Raw genomic sequence first — 19625 nt, forward strand, 5'->3', positions numbered from 1 at the left:
CAGAGGTCTGGATGCTTGAGGACTCTGGCAGTTATTCCTCAGGGTCTCATCCTGATGTCCCCGGAGAACCTGGCTCAATGCTCTCCACCCTCCAACGAATCTCTCTGCTGCTTTTTTTTTTTTTTTCCTGCTTTCTCCTAGCCTTCTGCCCTCCAGCCCCTATCCCTCTAACACACTCTCCCTCTGGGTCTGAGTCTTCTCCACTCACTCTGCATGTTGCTTGTCCCTGGCCATCAGCCAACAAACACTAGAGCAAATCCTCTCCCCTCCCTGAGCCTCTGTTTCCTTGTCTATCAGGGAAGAGCAGGTAAGGGTGGGGAGTTACCCTGTCCCGAGAATCCCTTAGAGGCCCTTCCCCTCTAAGATCTAAAGCACCTACCTACTGACATCCTGGTGCCTGGGCAAGATTATGAAAAGAAAAAAAAGACTTCTCAGTATGTGCACCAGGCCACCTGACTCCTCCAGCCCTGGCCAGTTCAGGGCTGGGGAGCAACAGGTCGGACGACAGGCAGGGACAGAGATGACCCCGCACCAGTGGGGAAAGGGGGGGCAGCAGGGAAAGGAGATGAGCCTTCTGTTCTGCCCTCTCCCTTGATGAGTTCAAATACTCTTGAGCTCTGACAAATTCCCAAATGTTTCTGAGCCAAGAACCCCCCAAACGAGTGGCTCAGTGTCTGGGGTTACAAGGACTTTGTTACTCCAGCAAAGCATACTACAAGCCATTTACTGGTTTTATTTAATTATTTACGATAACACTTCAGAGTAAAAACTACACTTGTCAAAATAAAGGGGACTTTGTGCTGCAATGATCCAAATTTTATTGTTGCATTACTTAATGCAGCGAAACCTGGTAATCGGCACCAGATCTCCCCGCAACTCGGGCAAATCAGCAACTTGGGCAAATCAGCACCGCATGAGGAGGACTGAAATGGATTACTGCTTCCTGGGGGAATTATTTTAAGCTATTTTAACAAAAAAGGCATTTGGAGCTCATTCTCCCACCCTAGTCACATCTTCTTTCCCCCAAATAAACTGGTTTCCAGACCCATTTGACTATTTGCCATTTCCTGTGTGCCCTTGGGTTGCCTGCCTTCCTTTGCACGTGCAGTCCCCTCTAGGATTCCTTCCCCACCAACCACTAGCCTGTCTGCACAACAGAACGCCCTGATGAATATTTAAAAGAATTCAGATTCCCAGGACCCACCCTGAAGAACTCCCACAGAGGGTAAAGGGCCCCTTCACCATGGCTCCATCCCTAACGTCCCCACCCTGTCAGGCATTTCCTCCTCCGTGGTTCACTAGCATTTTGCTCTTTTCCTATCTGTCTCCACTGCTTGACTGTCAGTTCCTTGGGGCCAGGGACTGTATCTTTTACCTCTTACCCTCAGCAGAGCAGAGTGTCTGCCCAAGGGGGAGATCGCTAAGGGGGACTGGCTGAGCGTAGAGCAGTACTTTGAGGAACTAAGAGATTGTGGGTTACACAGACCCAATGCAGGACTCCAACTCTTGTCCTCAGCCCACACTGGGCCCCTCTCTTTTCCATCTCATGCCTGTAGGACCACACTCTTCCTTTGGCAGAAATGGCTTTTTTGGCCAAATGACCTTTGAGGGAAACTCCTGGCTGTGCTGTGTCATGGGCTTTGGATGTTGTGGATTCACAGCAGAGTATAACAGGCATGTAATCTGGCTTTGCCATTCACAGCAAGTCTGTTAAGACTAGCTTTGGATACTTACTCCTTATTAACAGCCCTCTCCCTCGTCCCAAGGCTAACAGTTTCCCCTCAGTCTCTGCCCCTCCATTATTCACAGCAGTGACGGCGGAGATGGCAGTCCAAGTGACCCACAGTCAAGTCTACTGATTAAGTGCCCCAAACAAGGATGGCTCCACCCATTCGTCCCATCTATCCATTCGTCCATCTATCTGTCAGTCATTTAGTGCCAAGTCAGGAGGAGGATATCAAAACAACAAACCAAACCAGGAGACCTGACCCTTGCATTTACGGGGCTTACAAGGTGGGAAGGCAGGGAGTGGTTATAATTCCAGGGCTCCAGTTTTGCTCTTTGTCCTCAACTATTTCCATCTGTAATGAGAATAACCTCCCAACTTGCTGATGCTTTACATATACGAACCACTTTCCGTGGGGCCTGGGCTTGCTCACACAGAGAAGAGGATTCCTCCAGCTTGCCATCTCTAAAACCAATTTGGACCAGTTCTGAGGTCCCTTTCTACTCCAGTCCAGTGCGGGTTTGTTCAGGAGGAACTCCTGGTGCAGGGACATCTGGGGGCTCACATTCTGCAAATTAATGGCTTCCTGGAGGTGGTTGCTAAGGAACCAGGAATTTTCAAGGAAAGCCTAATAAGCCATAGAGTCAGACCTTGGGAACCACCCAAAGCAATGGCTTGGAACCCTGGCTGCATATTACAATCATTAGAGGACGTTGGGGGCGGGGGGATGGAGATTTCTGAAACCCCCTTGAAGCAGATCTCTGGGAGTGGGGCCTGGGTATAGTTCTTAAGAGCTCCTCAGGTGACCCCAATGTGCAGCCAGGGTTGAGAACCATTGATCTCACAAACTGGCCTATTCTGTGTTTGAGGGACTTGAGGCCAAGGGAGGTATAACAAAGCAGAGACACATGTCGAGAGCAGAAGAGAACACACACCAAGCTCCCAAAACCCCTGCTTTCCCACGGTGCCCACCTGCTTACCCACTTCTCTGTGTAGGGTTAGTTCTCTCTGGACTCACCTCCGAAGATGTGCTATCCTTAGAGATCCAGCTCTGTGCCCATCTGAGGACAATGCCCAGAGCTGCCAGCCTGGATGTGTCTTTTCCCACTCCGGGGCGGGTGGGGGAGGGGGGGTTGCGGAGAGCAGAAGGGCCAGTGGTGGCAGGTCACGGCAGGTGAGGCTGGGGCTCCCACCAAGGGTTTTCTCCAGAATCAATTCGGTTTGTTTGTCTTAAACAAACAGGGTTTGTTCCAGGAAGACGTTTGTCTGCATGGGGCAGCAGTGCCATTCATCATGGTGGCTCTGGGGCTGGGGGCAAGATGTCAGCTTTCCAAGGCCCAGGCCCACAGGGAGCAGCCTGGGGGGCTGCTCCCCTAGGAACAGCCTGGAGAAGATGTCAGGAAAGCTAATGAGCAACTGGACAGCTGCAGCTTGTTAAAGAGCGCCCGGGGCCCATTGTAACTGAGACCTTTAAATATACATCATAGTCAAATAAACATCATCCTCCCAATGGCCAGTCCCCTCCAGTGCCAGGCCAGTCCGGCCCAGCCCACCCAGCGCCTCCCCTTCCTCCGTACCTTCCTCCTTCCTTGACTGGAAATGAAAGGATTACAACTGGGAGAGATGGATACAGCCACGTTCTCTGACGAACCCCCTCCTGCCTCCCTCTAAATAGAAACAGCTGTACCCCATTGCAGCCCTATCACCCTGTTGAGGTCCCTGTGGGTTTCAGCAAATCAAAACGGCACTGGAGGTCCCTGGACAACCTCTGTAGGCTCACCCCCCTCACTGGTCAGAACCTTCCAGAACTGCCGAGCACTGACCTGGAATGCTTGGTCCCTGGTTCTCTATTCCTATCCCCCCTTCAAAAACCACCCCAGAGGTCACCACCTCTGGGAAGCCTTATCAGACTTTCCTCAGCAGAGCTAGTTTCCTGTTTTCTGATCTGAAGATGTGGTTCAAGCCTCTGGGAGCACTTGAAGTCCAGGTGAATCTAGGAGGTCCGTGTCCCCTGCCCCACTAAGCTCCTGGTATGGAGACCAGTTTTGATTCAGGTCTGAATCCCCAGAGGTTAGCACAGTGGGTGACACCTGGGAGGATTCAGTAAGTGTGCGCAGAATTGACCCCCATGTACTCATTAATGGTCTCATCCATCTGCCAGATGTGTTAGGTATCAGGGTGACACATGGTAAGTGGGCTCTGAACAGAGCAAACTATCTCCCTGCAGCAAGGCAGGGAGGAGAATGGGCAGGAGGTCACCGGGCTGTTCTTAGGGTAGTGTCTGTTGGGCAGCAGTACTTACAGGTTCATTAGGGAAGGGAGCCTGTCCAGAAGAAGTCTAAGAGCAGAAGAGTAGACATGGGAAGACAAATAGGACTGAGAAGTGGAGGGCCACACTTCCCTACCAGAGCATTTCTCCTCCCCACAGCAGGCCTCAGTTTACCACTATACCCATATCATCTCAGTGACCAGCAGCTTCCCACAGTGCATGCTACCGCATCACAAGGTCCCTCACCTCCCCCACTGTCCCTACCTACCGCATCACAGGGTCCCTCACCCCCCACCGGTGTACCCCACCTCATCACAGGGTCTCTCACCTCTCCCACTGTCCCTACCTCATCACAGCATCCCTCCCCTCCCCCAGTGTACCATCTCATCACAGGGACCTTCACCTCCCTACAGCACTCTCCACCTTTCTACAGTGTAGCAGTAGGCATTCTCCATCATACGTCACCACGAATACCATAGAAGTGCAAGGTATGGTGTTAAAGTCTGAAAGGCTCCTCCATGGTCAGCAGAGGCAACCTTATCTCCAAGCTCATTGGAGCTCAAGCTCCAAGCTCGCTGGGGGAGGACCCAGAGGGAGAAAAGTGACCCAAGACAAATCAAACAGAATGGGTCTCTGTATGCCCACAGGAGGAAGCTTGAGCCAGCCCACCCACCTTGACCTTTCTGATGTAGACATTCCAAAAAGAGAGAGAGAGTGTGTGTGTGTGTGTGTGCGTGCTTATGCCCATGCATACACATGTGTAGGAAATGACATCTACTGAACATTTACTAATTTTTACAGTCTTTGTGCTAGGTGCTTGATACACACACACACACCATACATATACACACACATTCAATCTTCATAAACCCCAGACCATGGTATAATTGAATTTATTTTACAGATAATGAAACTTGACCCTTATCCAGGGTTATATACCTTGCAAATTATAGAGCTAAAAGCTGGGATTTGAACCCTGGTCTCTCCAACCCCTAAAATCTGTTACCTCAGGACACATATAGGCTGAAGATCATTATCTTGTGTTGATAGTGAAAAAAGCAGAACATACCAGATGTAGTGGGCAGGTCAGACAACCTCTAATTAAAATTGGTTGTAGGCATCCTGCCCTAGGGATGATCCAGAAGCTGCTGCTGACCATGTATCTCTGTGTACCAAGCTTAGTACAGAGAAGCATCACTGCCTAAGGGTGCCCAGTCTTACCAGCCAGTTCCTCCAGGCGATAAGCAAACTGAGCACCTCGTGCAAACTTGCTTTCCTCAGGATCCTTGCTCTCCAGTCAAGCCAGGCTTCCTCCCAAGTCTGGACCTCAGGTCAGCTACCTCAGTGTGGTCCTTTCCATGTCCCTGTCCCTTCAACCTGCACTGGGTCTGCAATGCCAGTGCCCAGCACCAATCACTCCTGTCACCTTTCACATCCCTGCTTCCTGGGCTTAAGGGCCTGCAGAAGCAAAGTGCATGGAGTTCAAGGTTGTGCTGCCTAACTGATTGCCTCTCCTCTCTTCTTCTGTTCCCTCAACCCTCACAATATTGGATATTTCAGAGCATGGGCTGGGACTTCCATAGCTCAGAAAACTCGATAGGGTCCAGCACAGTACCTGATACATAAGCCAATGGTATATTTGGGGAAGCCATTTACAATATAAAGACATTCAGCCCAGTGGCCAGGTAGGGGTTGAAATCCCAATTCCCTCAGAGATACTGTCTACTTCCTAAGCCCTACACCCTTGAGGCTGTATCTGCCGGGGAAGGAGGTGGAGTGCTTTTTCTCTAATTCACACAAAGGGGCTGTGTATATGCTGAGGGTCCTGCTGGTGCGAGAGGCACACTCTTATGAAACAAATGAATGAATGAATAATTCTAACCCGCTCTCTAAATCTTAGCCATAGCAGATGGGGACAGATTTTCCTTCTGGGTACCTGTCCCCATCCCCGACTCCATCACACCTCTGTTTCTCTGTCCACTCTTCCCACTTGCTCTGCTCTGAATACGAAATGTCCTTCACACTTTTCCAAAAGCATCCCCATTAGGACACCAGGCCCCCAGTTCTGCCTACGTGGAGTCCTTGCAATCCCCTTCTCCCCTACTTTCTTTCCTCCTCCTCTTCCTTTCATAATTCTTCTCCTTTACTTATTTTTAACTTTGAAAGATTGTAGTAAAATATATATCACATACAATTTACCACTTCAACCCCTTTTCTGTGTACAGTTTTGTGGCACGAAGGACATTCACACTGGTGTGCACCCATCACCACTACCCATCCCCAGAACTTTTTTCATGAAAACTGAAACTCTGCGCTCATTAAACAACAACAGCTCATTCCTCCCTCCCCCCAGGCCCTGGCCACCACCACCCTACTCTCTGTCTCTTTGAGTTTGACTACTCCAAGAACGTCATAGAAGTGGAATCATTCGCTACGTGTCCTTTGTGCCCAGCTTATCTCACTTAGCATAATATCTTCAAGGTTCATCTATGTTTCAGAATTTCCATCCTCTTTAAGGCTGAATAATATTCCATCATCTGTATATACCATACTTAATCTATTCACCTGTCAGCGGACGCATCGGCTGCATCCAGCTTTTGTGTATTGTAAGTGATGCTGCTATAAACATGGGTATCCCCCACTTCTTAGCATCCTCTTTATCTTCACCTTTATTTGTTTCCTTCCTTTCCAGTTGGAAACCCAAACCCACACAATATTCAGCAGCCACTAAGCCTGCATTCCAGGACAATCCTAGTTTCATATCATTTTTGTCTGTTGTCCCCACAAGCCACAAAAATGTCCCAGAAATTCCAATACACTTTCTCCCTCTGTCTCTTATATCCAGAAGAAACACAAAAGTCCTTTATAAGATCTTGATTTTTTTTTTTTTACTCAAGAAATTTCATTACCTTTAAAAGTCCCTCTCACATTAAATAAAGAGCAAACATCTTTGCTCGGCCCTGCTGCCTCCAGGTATCATCCCCGTCCTTCTACTGACTGCCAAACCTCTCTGAGCGTTCCACGCATGCTTCTTCCGCTTCCTCACCCCCTGCCACTTTCTTAATGCCTTGCAATCTGGCTTGGCGGCACAACTCTACTGAAGCTGTTCTTGCCAAGGTCACCAGTGACTTCTTTTCCAAACAAGTTTCAATTGTTCTAGTTCTTGGTTATCATATAAATACTTCATTGTAGAAAACATGGCAAGTACAGAGTAGGGCAGAGGAGCAGAAAAAGGATTACCCTTCCATGATCGCACTACCACGAGCAAAGGACTATGAGCACCTTGGCATACTTCCTTCTAGTCTTTTTTTCTTTATTCCAATCATTTTCTTACTTTTTACCATCCTCATCTTTCCTGATCCCTGCGGTGCTTAATGTTTTTGAATATTTACTTCTTGAAACTCCCTCCTCTGGCCTGCTTCTCTGGTTTCTGCTCCAGTCTTACCACCTTTGCGAGCTGCTTTCTTCCTGAGTTTCACCAGGATTTAAATGGTGGCTAAGTTGAGGTCTCTGTAAGCGTGACAAGGTATGTCCAGCCAAGTAGTGACCCAGGGCACATCACTATTGGAATTCAGGAGTACAATTGAAGTGATGAAATCAGGTCACCAAACCCCAAAGTGGGGTACCTCCACCCCCTCATCTGCCTGACCAACTCCCATCATCCTTCAAATCCTTATTCAGAGGTCAGCTCTTCTGTAAGGTCTTCCTTGACTCCCCCAGGCAGGGCTGGTCACTCTCCCCTCTGTTCTTGCCTCTTTCCCCTCAATGTGCTATCCATCCTTCCACCAAAGAAGTAACCACCTTACTTACAACAGATCTACTTACCTGACTATATTCCTCTCTAGACTGGGAGCTCCTTGAAGGCAGGGACCCTCTGTTATTGACCTTTGAATTTCCTGGATCTAGTGGAAATCTCACTGGCCAGTTCTGAGGCCCAGAGAGGGCAGCTGAGTTGTCCGAGGTCACATAGGGATCTATGACCGAGACCACCAAACCCCAGGCCTGTGGAACTCCCGATCCTGAGTTCTTTTTACAACACCATGATGGAACCACGATTATGTAGCATTAAGAGGGAGGGTATGGTGTGCCTACCAGGAAACCTCAGACATCCAAATGCAAAGGAGCAACACAGGACTGGTAAGGAACGTGAAGGAAAGCAGAGACATGATCAGAGCTGTATTTGCACCTGCTGCTGTGAGAGGTGGTCCTCGCTGCCCTATCACCCACCTCACCAAGACTAACTCAAGCTCCCAGATTGGAACTCTATATTCCAGGAAGCCCTTCCTCAAACATAAGTCCCCCAACCATTTGGGCCAGGTAAATAGAGGAGGCTCAGTGTCCTACCCACTACACAAAAGCCAGAGAGAGTTCAGAGAGGGAATACACAACTAGGGTTAGGAGATCAAGGAAGAGTCATAGGAGAAGAGCCCTTGGAGCTCATCCTAAAGGATAGGTAGGATTTGACATATAAACACACACACACACACACAACACACAATGTTTTAAATGTTTTATTTATTTTTGAGAAAGAGTGTGTGAGCGGGGGAGGGACAGACAGAAGGGGACCGAGGATCCAAAGCTGACTCTGACAGCAGCGAGCCCAATGCGGGGGGCTCAAACTCATGAACCGTGAGATCATAACCTGAGCCGAAGTTGGATGCTTAACTGACTGAGCCATCCGGGCGCCCCTAAATACAAAACATTTTTAAAGCAGGAAGGAAACAGCACGAGCCAAAGCATGGGAATGAGCTAGTGTCGGGTGCTAGAAAACAGCTAATCAGCCAGCAGCTTCTGGGATAACCCTCCTTGGCTTTAAGAATGCTCCCAAGATGCTCCTGAGTCATGGCCCAAACTTTCTTTCCACGGATACAGCAGTTCCAGCCATATGACATTTGTGTCATGTGGAGCATGGGACGATGGAAGGATTGCGGGCTTTGAAGACCAAACAATCAAAGCTGAAATCTTGGTTCTGCTGAAATCTTGGTTACTGATTCTAGGACGATGAACAAGTCAGGTAATGTTTAGAGCCTCAGTTTCCTCATCTGCAAAACAAGGATTATAATACCTACCTTGGGCATCGTTGTAAGGATTACATGCAGTAATCTTGAGCATGTAGTAGCTGTTCAATAAGTGGTACGTTACAGCAACCTCCTCGTAATTACTGTTTTAAGGACTCCTATTTTCACACGTAAACAATGCTGAGGAACAACCCAGTCATTGGAGGGAGTTAGTCAGAGTTCTCTATCCTCACCCTTTGCCATGTCTGTTTTTGCTGAGATGAGAGGGAATCAGAAGAGCTTAAAAAAAGAGAGAGAGAGAAAAAAGAAATCAAGAAACAGACTCTTAACTATAGAGAACAAACTGATACTTTACCAAAGGGGAGGTGGGTGGAATCGGGGAAGGGAATTAAAGAATACATTTATAATAAAAAAAAAGAGAGAGAGAGAGAGAGAGTACACTTACCGTGATGAGCACTGAGTCATGTATAGAATTATTGAATCACTATAGCATACACCTGAAACTAATATAACACTATATGTTTACTAACTGGAATTTAAAAAAAGACTTAACAAAAAAAGAAAAAGAAGAAGAAGGAAAAGGAGGAGAAGGAGAAGGAGAAGGAGACCTGGATCCTTGTTCCACTTGGCTACGTGGCCTTGAGCAAAGCATTTCAAACTCAGTGTCTCCACCTGTAAAATGGGACTGGTAACCACTATCCCAAAGCCTTGTTGGGAAGATTCATGATGCCTGTGTGTTACAGCCGCTGCCAACATACTCCAAGTCCTCAGTCAAGGTTTTGGAAATCTTTGCCCTCCCTGTCACCCTCCCAGAGCCCAGTGTGCAACCCAGGGCTAGGCTGCGGGTCAGAGTGGCTGGGTGGTGGGTGGGGTGGGGTAGAGGCACGGCCCAGAGCTGAATGCATAAATAACCAGCCTTCCCAGTCTTGCTTCAAAAGTCCTGGTCTCCAACCCTTTAATCATGGAGCTGCTCTTCCCTGGCTACCCTCCAGGTCCCGCCCGCCCACTTCCCAGGCAGAGGAGTGCCTGTGAAGGGAGCCCTGGATCTTTGCAGCCTGCCTGTTTTGTATGGCATGCTCATGAATAGATCCCAGGAACCCAGGGGGCCGTCTCTCCGCTGACTCACCCTGTACCCAACGTCCCCCACCCCACCTCATAGGCTAGGCTCTGGGCGCCCACGTCACCCCCTCTCTGACCAGGCCTATCCTTCAGCCCTGCCGGGCTGGAAAATGGGTTTGAGAGGACAGTGTCCTCCATGGTGACCACATTTTACAAACCAAAGCATCAATCCCCAACGCCTGATAGTTCCAAGTGTTCTCATGGGACAATGGAAACCTAATATTAGAAAGTGAGCCAGTCTCAGAAAATCCAGGACATGTGTTTGCCATGTTGATTACCAGCCCCCCTCACTGTAGGCAAACCTCTCTTTAGGCAAGGCGGAGTATTCCTTTGGGATCAGGAGTGAGAAGTATGTTGGGGCTGGGGGTGGGGAGAGGGGATTGCATATGAAATCACATTTGGCAACTTGAGTCGTATTTTTAATGCACTAATGGAGTTGGCTTCTTGAAGAAAAGAACCAGTGATTCTTTTTCATATGGGAATGAATTCATATGGGAAAGAGTTCCAATATAAGGAGCTATTTTTAGATCTGGGTATACTAGATTTGCTTAGACTGAGGCTCACGAGTATTCAGTTTGCAACCCTTTCATTTGAGGTTTCCTTCTCTGAGTATCCACGGTGTTGAAATTCAACTGCCAGCCCTGTCATTTGCACTCCTCCCCAGTGGAGAGGGGATGCAGGGCAACATGGTGGAGTGCACGGTACCTGGGCATTGGCACCAGCGGGGCCTGGGTTTGAATCTCCTTCCACCACCTCCCAGCCAGATAACACACCTTACAGTCTGCTTTGGCCTCTGAGCCAAAGCTCGGAAGGATGGAGCTGAGAGGGGGGTGGGGCGCAATATCTTTTCCTGATAGATCGGGTGGGAGAATTAAATCAGGTCATGTTCATAAGTCACTGAGCATTTGCTGGGGCACAGAAGAGATGAGACCACAAGATTCCCTCCCCCCAGGACTCTGCCTTCAGAAGTTCTTAAAAAATAACATCTGCCAGCCTAGGGAGCACATCTGTCTGTTCCCCGACACACCATTAGGCCCTGCTAACCTGAGCACATCCTGCTTTTGTAAATCATTTTCAACCAGGGCTCCCCTTCTCCCAGATGAGCCCCTCCTCCCGAGTCTGAGCTCTGGCAGACAATGAGGCTGCAAGATTAGAGCCGATCAACCACCTTGGCGAGAACGCCCGCTGATCACTGCTTCCCTGCGCCCAGGCGTGGCTAGCCCACGGCACTCTCACAAGTCACAGAATCCTAGAATCCTATGGCTGGGGATGTCCTTGGAGGCCTATGCTTTCTGCTCCCTGCGGTACAAACAGGGAAACTGAGGCCGGGGGGAGGCAGCCCGTATTCAACGTCACACAGCTGGTTAGTGGCAGAAATGAGAGTGGGACTCTTAGGGGACACAGAATGTCCTCTCTCTCCTGTTTCCCCCTGGAGGGCTGCAGGTCTGGCCTCCCTGGGAGCCTGCATTCCATCCGGGCAAGAACTGTGTCCCTCATTAGTCCACACCCAGAGCTCTGAGTAAGTGGTGTTGGCTGATGGCTGACAGAATTCTTCACAAAGGAAGATTTAAAAAGAGCTTTGGAAGCCTCCTGGTTTTCCATCCTTGTCTTTGGGAGGCAGTGTGGTGCCGAGAAAGAATGTGGATCTGGAGCCAAGACACTTGGGTTCTGTAAAATGCAACAAGCTCACATATACAAAGTGACCGGCACAGTGCTGGGCTCGAGGAACGTGCTAGACAGTGGGGGGCCATCATCTGGTATAATAGTCCTGATTCTGCCACCGAGTGACCTCGGGCAAGTCAACAAACCTCTTAGAGTCTCAGTTTTCCGGAGAATAGGAACAATAACATCCCCAGCTTACCTCCTGGGGGAAATCAATTCTCCCAGGGATTTTGTGGGGCTTCACAGAGGAGGTGACACTTGAGAGAAGAGATGAGCTTACTACAAGTTCAAGGGTGAGACAGGAATCTCAGGTTGAAGGAGCCACAAGACGACAGTGATTCAGGGAGAAAAGTATGGGATGGATAAAGAGGATCCTTTCTGGTGGCCACTAAACAAACACAAAACCCAGAAGCTTCTATGTACACACAGTCTTCTCTCCCCCATTGTCACCCAAGGACTGGGGGCCTGAAGAGAACCAACGTGTACGGAGCCCCACGGCTTGCCCTGCATGTAGCATACCTTGTTTAATCCTCCCCACTGCCCTGCTGGGCTTGACACTATTCTACAGACAAAGGTTAATTGCCTCAGGTCAAGCAGGTTGAGAATGGAGGCACTGGGATGAAACCCCAACACGCCCAGGGCCGGGGACATCTCTCTGTGAGCCACAGGCCTGAACATCATTCCTTCAGGTCCTCCTCACATCCGGAGAGCTGTCCTCACCCCTAGCCTCAGTGCCTTGAACCCCACTCCCTAGAAGGACCTCCGAGTCAGTGTCCTTGCCAAGACTCAGGAGCAGGACTTAAACTGGTTCCTCTGACACGGACATGGGTTACAGGCGTTTGTGTCTGTGAAACCTGTGAAATCAGGTGCAAGCCCATATGTGTGAGTGTGTGTGTGTGTGTGTGTGTGTGTGTACACGCATGTGCACACGCATGCACAAATGTGCGCTTTTCTGAGGAGCAGCCTCCAGCTCTCACCAGCTGTTCAAGGAGGGCCACAACCTCAGCATGGTTAGGAACCTCCAGGCTCCACAACCTTCCGCAGCTGCGACACCAGAGAGACCCTTGAACTCCAAGTGAGAAATGTGGCCCACCTGAGCACCTACCAGCTCCAGGCTAGAAGTCCTTCAGGCTTCAGGGAACTCGCGTCACATCTTGACAGACTCAGTGCCCTCACGTGGGTTGTTTCTGTTGCATCCTCCATGGAGGCAGAGCAAGAGGCTGGTGAGCTCTTGCGGGTGTTATAGGGGAAATGGAAATGAAGGGGCAGACTGGGATTTGGGCTTCTGGAAGTATCCAGGGTGGGGTGTGTTGTGAGATGAGCAGCTGGCCCTGGGCCGTGGGTGCTGACAGAGCAGAGAGGATCTGCCCTTCCCCCTCAGGTTGGGGCAGATGAGGAGTGAGTGACAGCAGCAGGTCCAAGCCAAGTGGCCTGAAGGGGCTCTCAGGGGCTCTTCAGCCACCACAGAGGCCCCGGAAATACCAGGGCTGGGAGGGGCGATGGGGGGGTGGGCCACCTCTCCCAGGCACCCTTTGCTGCCATCAGACCCATTGCGTTTCCCCAGCCAGGCCCCGAGCTTCCTTTCCTATCAGGCTCCAACACCACACTCAGAAAGACCTTGTATGTTTTTCAAATTAATGCAATTAAGAGCATTAAAGTTTGCAAACGATAGAGTTTTTCATTTTCCTTTTATTTGATTAGAGAAATTCCCACCGCACGGTTCTTCCAAATGAAACCCAGACCCGAGGCCCATTGTTCCGGGGGCTTCCATGAGAATGTGTTACCTTTCAATCTCACACACTAATGTGTTTAGCGTTACAGTCCCCCCCGGGCGGCTGCAGGAAGGATCTGGAGCCTTGATTAAAGCGGTCTTTGCTGGGCAGGAATGTGGGCTCCTCCACCGGGGAGTCACGGAGGGGCTGGGTGTTTGCTCGGCAGGCCTCTGCTCACAGGGCCGGTAGGCTCAGGGGCAGTTGTGCCTCCCTGCCATTAGGCATTGCCCCCTCTCTACTGCCTTTCCTCCCAGACCTCCTGTACCACCAGCTCCAGCCCCAACATACATGCGACGATACAGTCCTCACCCATACATACCCTCTCCTCTCCTCTTTATCACCCTTCTCGACGCTCCTCTCCTCTTGCCTATCTTCTGTCCCCCCAGCTGATGCTGGGCTTCCCAGCAGCCTCTCTCCATGGTCAGCTCTGTTCAGAGGCAGCATTCAAGACATCACACTGATCACTCTGTTCCTCCCTCAGTTGGGCCCAAAGCTCCAAGGTGAAGAGCAGAATTAGAGCCAAAAGTGAAAAATTGATTAGAGGAATATGTAAGGATAGGCCTGGGAAAGGGAGGAGGGCGGGTCGTAACCTCTGTTAAAAATGCGACAGAGTGCCAAATTTAAACAGGATGTTAAGTCTACACCCCTCCCACCCCAAATCACCAAAGGCTCAGTGCTGGGAGGCCCAGGTTCCTTCCTCCTCCAACTGGAGCGGCTGGTCCTGGCCCCGGGGTGGCTGCGTAGGCTGTATTCTGCCAATGCCCAGGGACGGGAAGCTGGCGGGACTTCTCTCCCCTGACAGCTCGTGTCCTGCAGACCTTCAACGGCCCAAACCAGGGTCCTAGGAGACACCATCGAGACCCGGCCCAAATTAGGCAAAACTGAAAAACAATTGGGCTGGTGAGCTAGAATCCAAACTAAAAATAAGCTGGTCAACTCTCAGAGGCCCTGCCACTCCTGGGTCCCAAGGAGTTGGAAACATGATCTACCTTCACCCCCTGCCAAAGCTGCCCAGACCCTGCTGCATTCCAGATGCCCTGGAGTCATTCCACAAGCATCTTTGTGGGACCATGTCCCGTGGAGCAAAGTGGGCACTGGAGGGGTTCAGAAAGGAGCATTGTCCTCCCCCAGGGTGGTCAAAGAAGCACGGGGCCTAGGTGTTGTCCTGGTGGTAACATTCTCTGAGGGAGAAGAGTCTCCCGCAGGACCAGCAGGGACCAACCCGCACTTGCAAACAGAAAGTCCCCTGGCCCCACTAGACTAAGAAAGGGGCCTAACCCAGACTGAGCCATCCCTTACTATCTCCTTTCCAGGCCTCTGCAGAACTCCGTACCTGGTTGTACCTTGGAAGTCCCAAGCCATTCGCATGCTCAGATTTGCTTTTGAAGAAGGCTTCTCTATGGAGAGTGGAGGCAGGGAGGCTGGTCCCTTGGGGCAAGGGAAGATGGAGCTGAACAAAAGCTATGGTAGAGGGTGGGGAGAAGGGGGAAGACCAGAGGGATGACTCAGCCAGTTCAGAACCAGGTCCCCCACCTCCCACCTGAGCTGCTGCCTCATTTATTTTCTACTCAGTCCTAGGGGAGAAAAATACCCCCACATGGGCTGGGAAAGTTGGGGGACTGATTTGCAAGGCTAAGTGAGAGGAGTTCACTGTCCTTTTGTGCTTGCAGACACTCACTCAGGCAATACTTGGCCGATGAGATAAATCCACCTACACCTTTAAGCTGTACCTCCCCACGCAGGGCCCAGAAGGTCTAACCCTTGGATCAGTCCCAGGGTTCTGCCGCAAACATCTGCCAGGGCCAACAGCCCCCAGGTAGCAGATGCATAATGTGAACTGCATTTGGATGAAGAAGGAGTTGGAGAAGGCAGTGTGAGGGAATCTGGATTGCAGGGGAAACTGCTCAGGAATTTGGCTTCATGTCCAAGTTGATTCTTCCTAGACAATCACCTTAATGTGGGTATCTCTTGGTTACCCATGCTTCAGGGAAGGATGGGGAGGGGGGTGGATGATACCAAAGGTGAATAATCCAAAGACTATTTCTGATTATTCCTGTTGGACTTTGCCAGTTGGCTTTTTTTTCCCCCTGCTGGGAAACTTGCTTTCCTAAGCAGGATTTTCTTTGACTATTTTTCAAAATTTACTCATGATTTCCAACCACGAACAATGCTTCCCCAAGATGACCAGGCTTGGCTTTATCCTGAGCTCCATTTAAACCACAAAGACAGAAAGCAGGGGGTGGGGATGGCGATTAACTGAGATGGTGCTGGGGGCCAGGCACCCTTACTGAGGGGTGAGAATTGGTTGTGGACAAGTCCCAGGGTGAGGAAACTGCCATGGGAAATTCTAGTTGCTGGGATCAGTGCCTGCCCACTCTGTCCCTGTCCATTCTCCACGGGAAGGCCCTGAAAGGACATGGCCACAAGGCATGCAAAGGCCTAAGTGGTGGCTAGGTCAGAAGCAGAAAAGCAAGCTTGAATTATATGGGGTTGGGGCGAGGGATAGTGGCCCAGGTAATAGGCTGGTTCCCACAGAAGATGGGGAACAGGAGGCTGAATACAATTTCCAAAGGGTTATGGAAACATTCTAATCTAAGCCAGCACCTATATTCCTGTACAGCCGCCAGCACAGAGGCTCAGAACAATACAAGGGCCACTTAGGAGCCAGTGCCCATGCACCGGGGGCCTCTGTAGTGCCCACAGAAGATGGCGAAAGGCACGGTTCTCTATCCTGTCCACATCACTCCACCCCCCTTAGCTCACAGTCCAAGAGGCACTGCAACAAGGATTCTTCCCTGAGTTTCAATTTTCATGGAAATGAACCATTTTATCTCAGAACACAGGGTGGGGTGGGGGGAGGAATGAATTCCCTTTCCTTAATGCAGATGGACTAAATCCCTTCGCTTCTTACTTTAAAAAAAGAAATCCAAAAGCTGCTGCCATTTGCTCTGTTGGATGCCAGCTGATAACTCAAAGCCAGGAGAATAAATTCAGAGGCTAGGTGGCTTGTAGCTCCTCTGCCTGGGCCCCCAGTGGAGCTGCCTCCGCGACCCCTCCTGGTGGCCAAGGGGCTCAGGAAGGACAGAGCAGGGCTGGGGGTGGGGGACAACCTGACTTTGAGGAAAGTGACCAGACTTGAGCAGGAGGACTGGAACTCTTTGAGCCAAAAGACCAGTGCCTTCAGGAAGGGTTTCACAAAATACTGACTAGTTTGCCATAGCTTCGGCCCAGGCCTGATTCAGTCAACATCAGCCCACACATGGTACAAATCCTCAAGCCTGTATTCAGCAACAACCTAGCATTAATTGACCGAGCTCTGACTCTATGTCAGGCATTTACATGCACTCCCTCACTAACAATCCTGAGAGTAGACATTAGCATTAGCCCCACTTTGCAGATTGCGGAAACAAAGCCCAAAAGATTAGGTAACCTCCTTTAGGTCATGCAAAAAATAAGTAGCAGAATCAGGATTCAAACTTGCATATCTGATTTCTGAAACTGTGCTCTTCACTGCTAAGTTAGGTCCATCTTACCAGGCTTCTCCGCTTTGTTCCTCATATGGACATTCCAGTTCAGCCCCAGAAGTGCACCATCTGCTAGACTCTCCTCTACCTGGAAGGCCCTTCACCCTGGCCTCCATCTATGACCTTCCACACTGACTCATTGTGCCAAAGGCCTGTTTCCTCTTCTGGGCCCCCTTGGCATTTGTTCACCTTAGTGGTCCTCCAAGAATATCTCCAGACCAACAGCAGCAGCAGAAGACCCCACCTCATACCTGCTGAATCAGAAACTCTGGGCATGGGTCCCAGCAATCTGTTTTAACAAGCCCGTCAGGAGATTCTGATGCACACTCAGCTGGAGAACTAGTGGGCGACCTCTTGCTTCTCCAGACCCCATCAGTCCTGGTAACATTTAAGGATAAGGTTAGCTCTTGCTGTAATCTATGACACCTGAACCCACATCATCAGGTATACTATAAAGAAATTCTGAGCAGCTAATAATGAAATCAGTGAGGATTGTTTTGGCTTCTGCTGCTGCTTTCTGCTCCACTGCTTGGCATCCTGTTCTGGAACACAGTGACCATCGCCACACGGGCATTATTACTACTATCTTCAGAACGAGCTTCAATACCTTCAACCACTCCCTCCCCACCTCAACTGGGGCCTGAGCTATAGGGTCTCCATAAAAATCACCTGGAACCATTAGTATTCCATCCTCAAAGAACCTCTCCAGGCTTTGTTGCTGCTTAACTCCCTTCCTTGAAGTTCCTCACCACAACCCACAGCCAGGCCCTGGCCTAGAGGATGACCTTCCAAACCCATTTGTCCCAGATGTGCAATCAGACAACTCCACCCTTACTGATGAAATCTCCATCTCTGATTATGGTATTTTCTATGTCTCCCTTTAATTCTGTCAATGTTTGCTTCATGTGTTTGAAGTGCTGTTATTAGTTGCATACATGTTTTTACTTCCTGATGAATTGGCCCTTCTACCATTGTAAAATATCCCTCTTTATCTCTGGTAATATCCTTTGGATTGAAATCTATTCTATCTGATATTTATACAGTTTCTCCAGTTTTTGAATGTATATCATTTTTCATCCATTTATTTTCAACATATCTGTGTCTTTATATTTAAAGTATCTCTTGTAGAGGGGCACCTGGGTGGCTCAGTCAGTTAAGCATCCGACTTCGGCTCAGGTCATGATCTCACAGTCCATGGGTTCAAGCCCCGCATTGGGCTCTGTGCTGACAGCTCGGAGCCTGGAGCCTGCTTCAGATTCTGTGTCTCCTCTCTCTCTGCCCCTCCCCTGCTCATGCTCTGTCTCAAAATAAATAAAAACATTAAAAACATTGTTTTTAATAATAAATAAAAAAATATAAAGTATCTCTTGTAGATTACAAAGGTTTTTTTTTCCTTTATTCTGACAATCTCTGCCTTTTAATTGAAATGTTTAGTCCATTAACATTTAATGTAATTATTGATATGGTTACATTTAGTTTTATTTGCCTCCTCTGTTTTCTATTTCTCTGTTCCTTCTTCTCTGCCTTCTCTTAGATTTTTAAAATTCCATTTAAATTTATCTATTGGATTTGTAGCTATACCTCTTTGCATTAATTTTTTTATTACTGCCTCAGGGATTATAATATACATCCTTAACTTCTCACAGTCCACTTAGGGTTACTATTTCAAGTAAAATGTAGAAACCTTGCAACCACAGAGGTCCATTACTCTCCACCCCCATCCTTTCTGCTATAGTTATCATGTGTATTTCATCTACATATATTATAAAACCCACAAGACAATGTTATAATTTTTGTTTCAAATAGTCATGTGGACTTCAGAGCAATTAAGAGGGATTATTGCCAAAGGGAATCTCAAAATTAGAAGAAGCTTTCTTAGAAAGCTAATTCAGCTCATTCTTAGCAAAAAGGAAGCTGGAGTTTTTAATGTTCCTTCGCTCCGTTCTAGCTGATGTGGTCCTAGGTCCACAGGGCAGAACCACAGTTGATTTACCCTTTATCTTGTCTTTAAGAGTCTTTACCCAGTCCCCTGAGACCTGATTATCAGACTCAAAGTTTTTTTCAAAGTTTTTTAGGAGTTCTTGGCATTCAGACATGATAACCCAGAATTCCCAGATTATGCAGATTAGGCCTCACCAACACCTTGTCTCTCAAAAGAGGTATTTTCTACCATGTTATTACTCCTATGTATTATTCTTCCATGTTATAGTGTGTGTGTTTTTTTTCTCACCTCTCCTCTTAGATTATAAATCCTGAAGGTAAAGAATACGGTATTATGCATAGTAGGTACTTAGACAAATTTGCTGAATGAGCAAATGAACCCCAAATACATTTTCTGGCACCTCTGAGGACAGATGGGCACAGAAGGGAAAGTGTGCTGGGAAGAGAGGGAGGTCCGTGTGTCTGCATCTGGAGTGGTGGGAAATCATTTCCAGGGACAGGGGGTATATAGCCAAAAACATCACTGTGGATTGATGGGGGGGATCACAGAAAGCCTGGGGTTGACTCCGATGAAATGTAAATGTGGGAGTGGAG

This window comes from Panthera pardus, unplaced genomic scaffold (assembly GCF_024362965.1).
Source record: "Panthera pardus isolate Hobbes unplaced genomic scaffold, ASM2436296v1 HiC_scaffold_16, whole genome shotgun sequence".
NCBI classification, from domain to species: domain Eukaryota; kingdom Metazoa; phylum Chordata; class Mammalia; order Carnivora; family Felidae; genus Panthera; species Panthera pardus.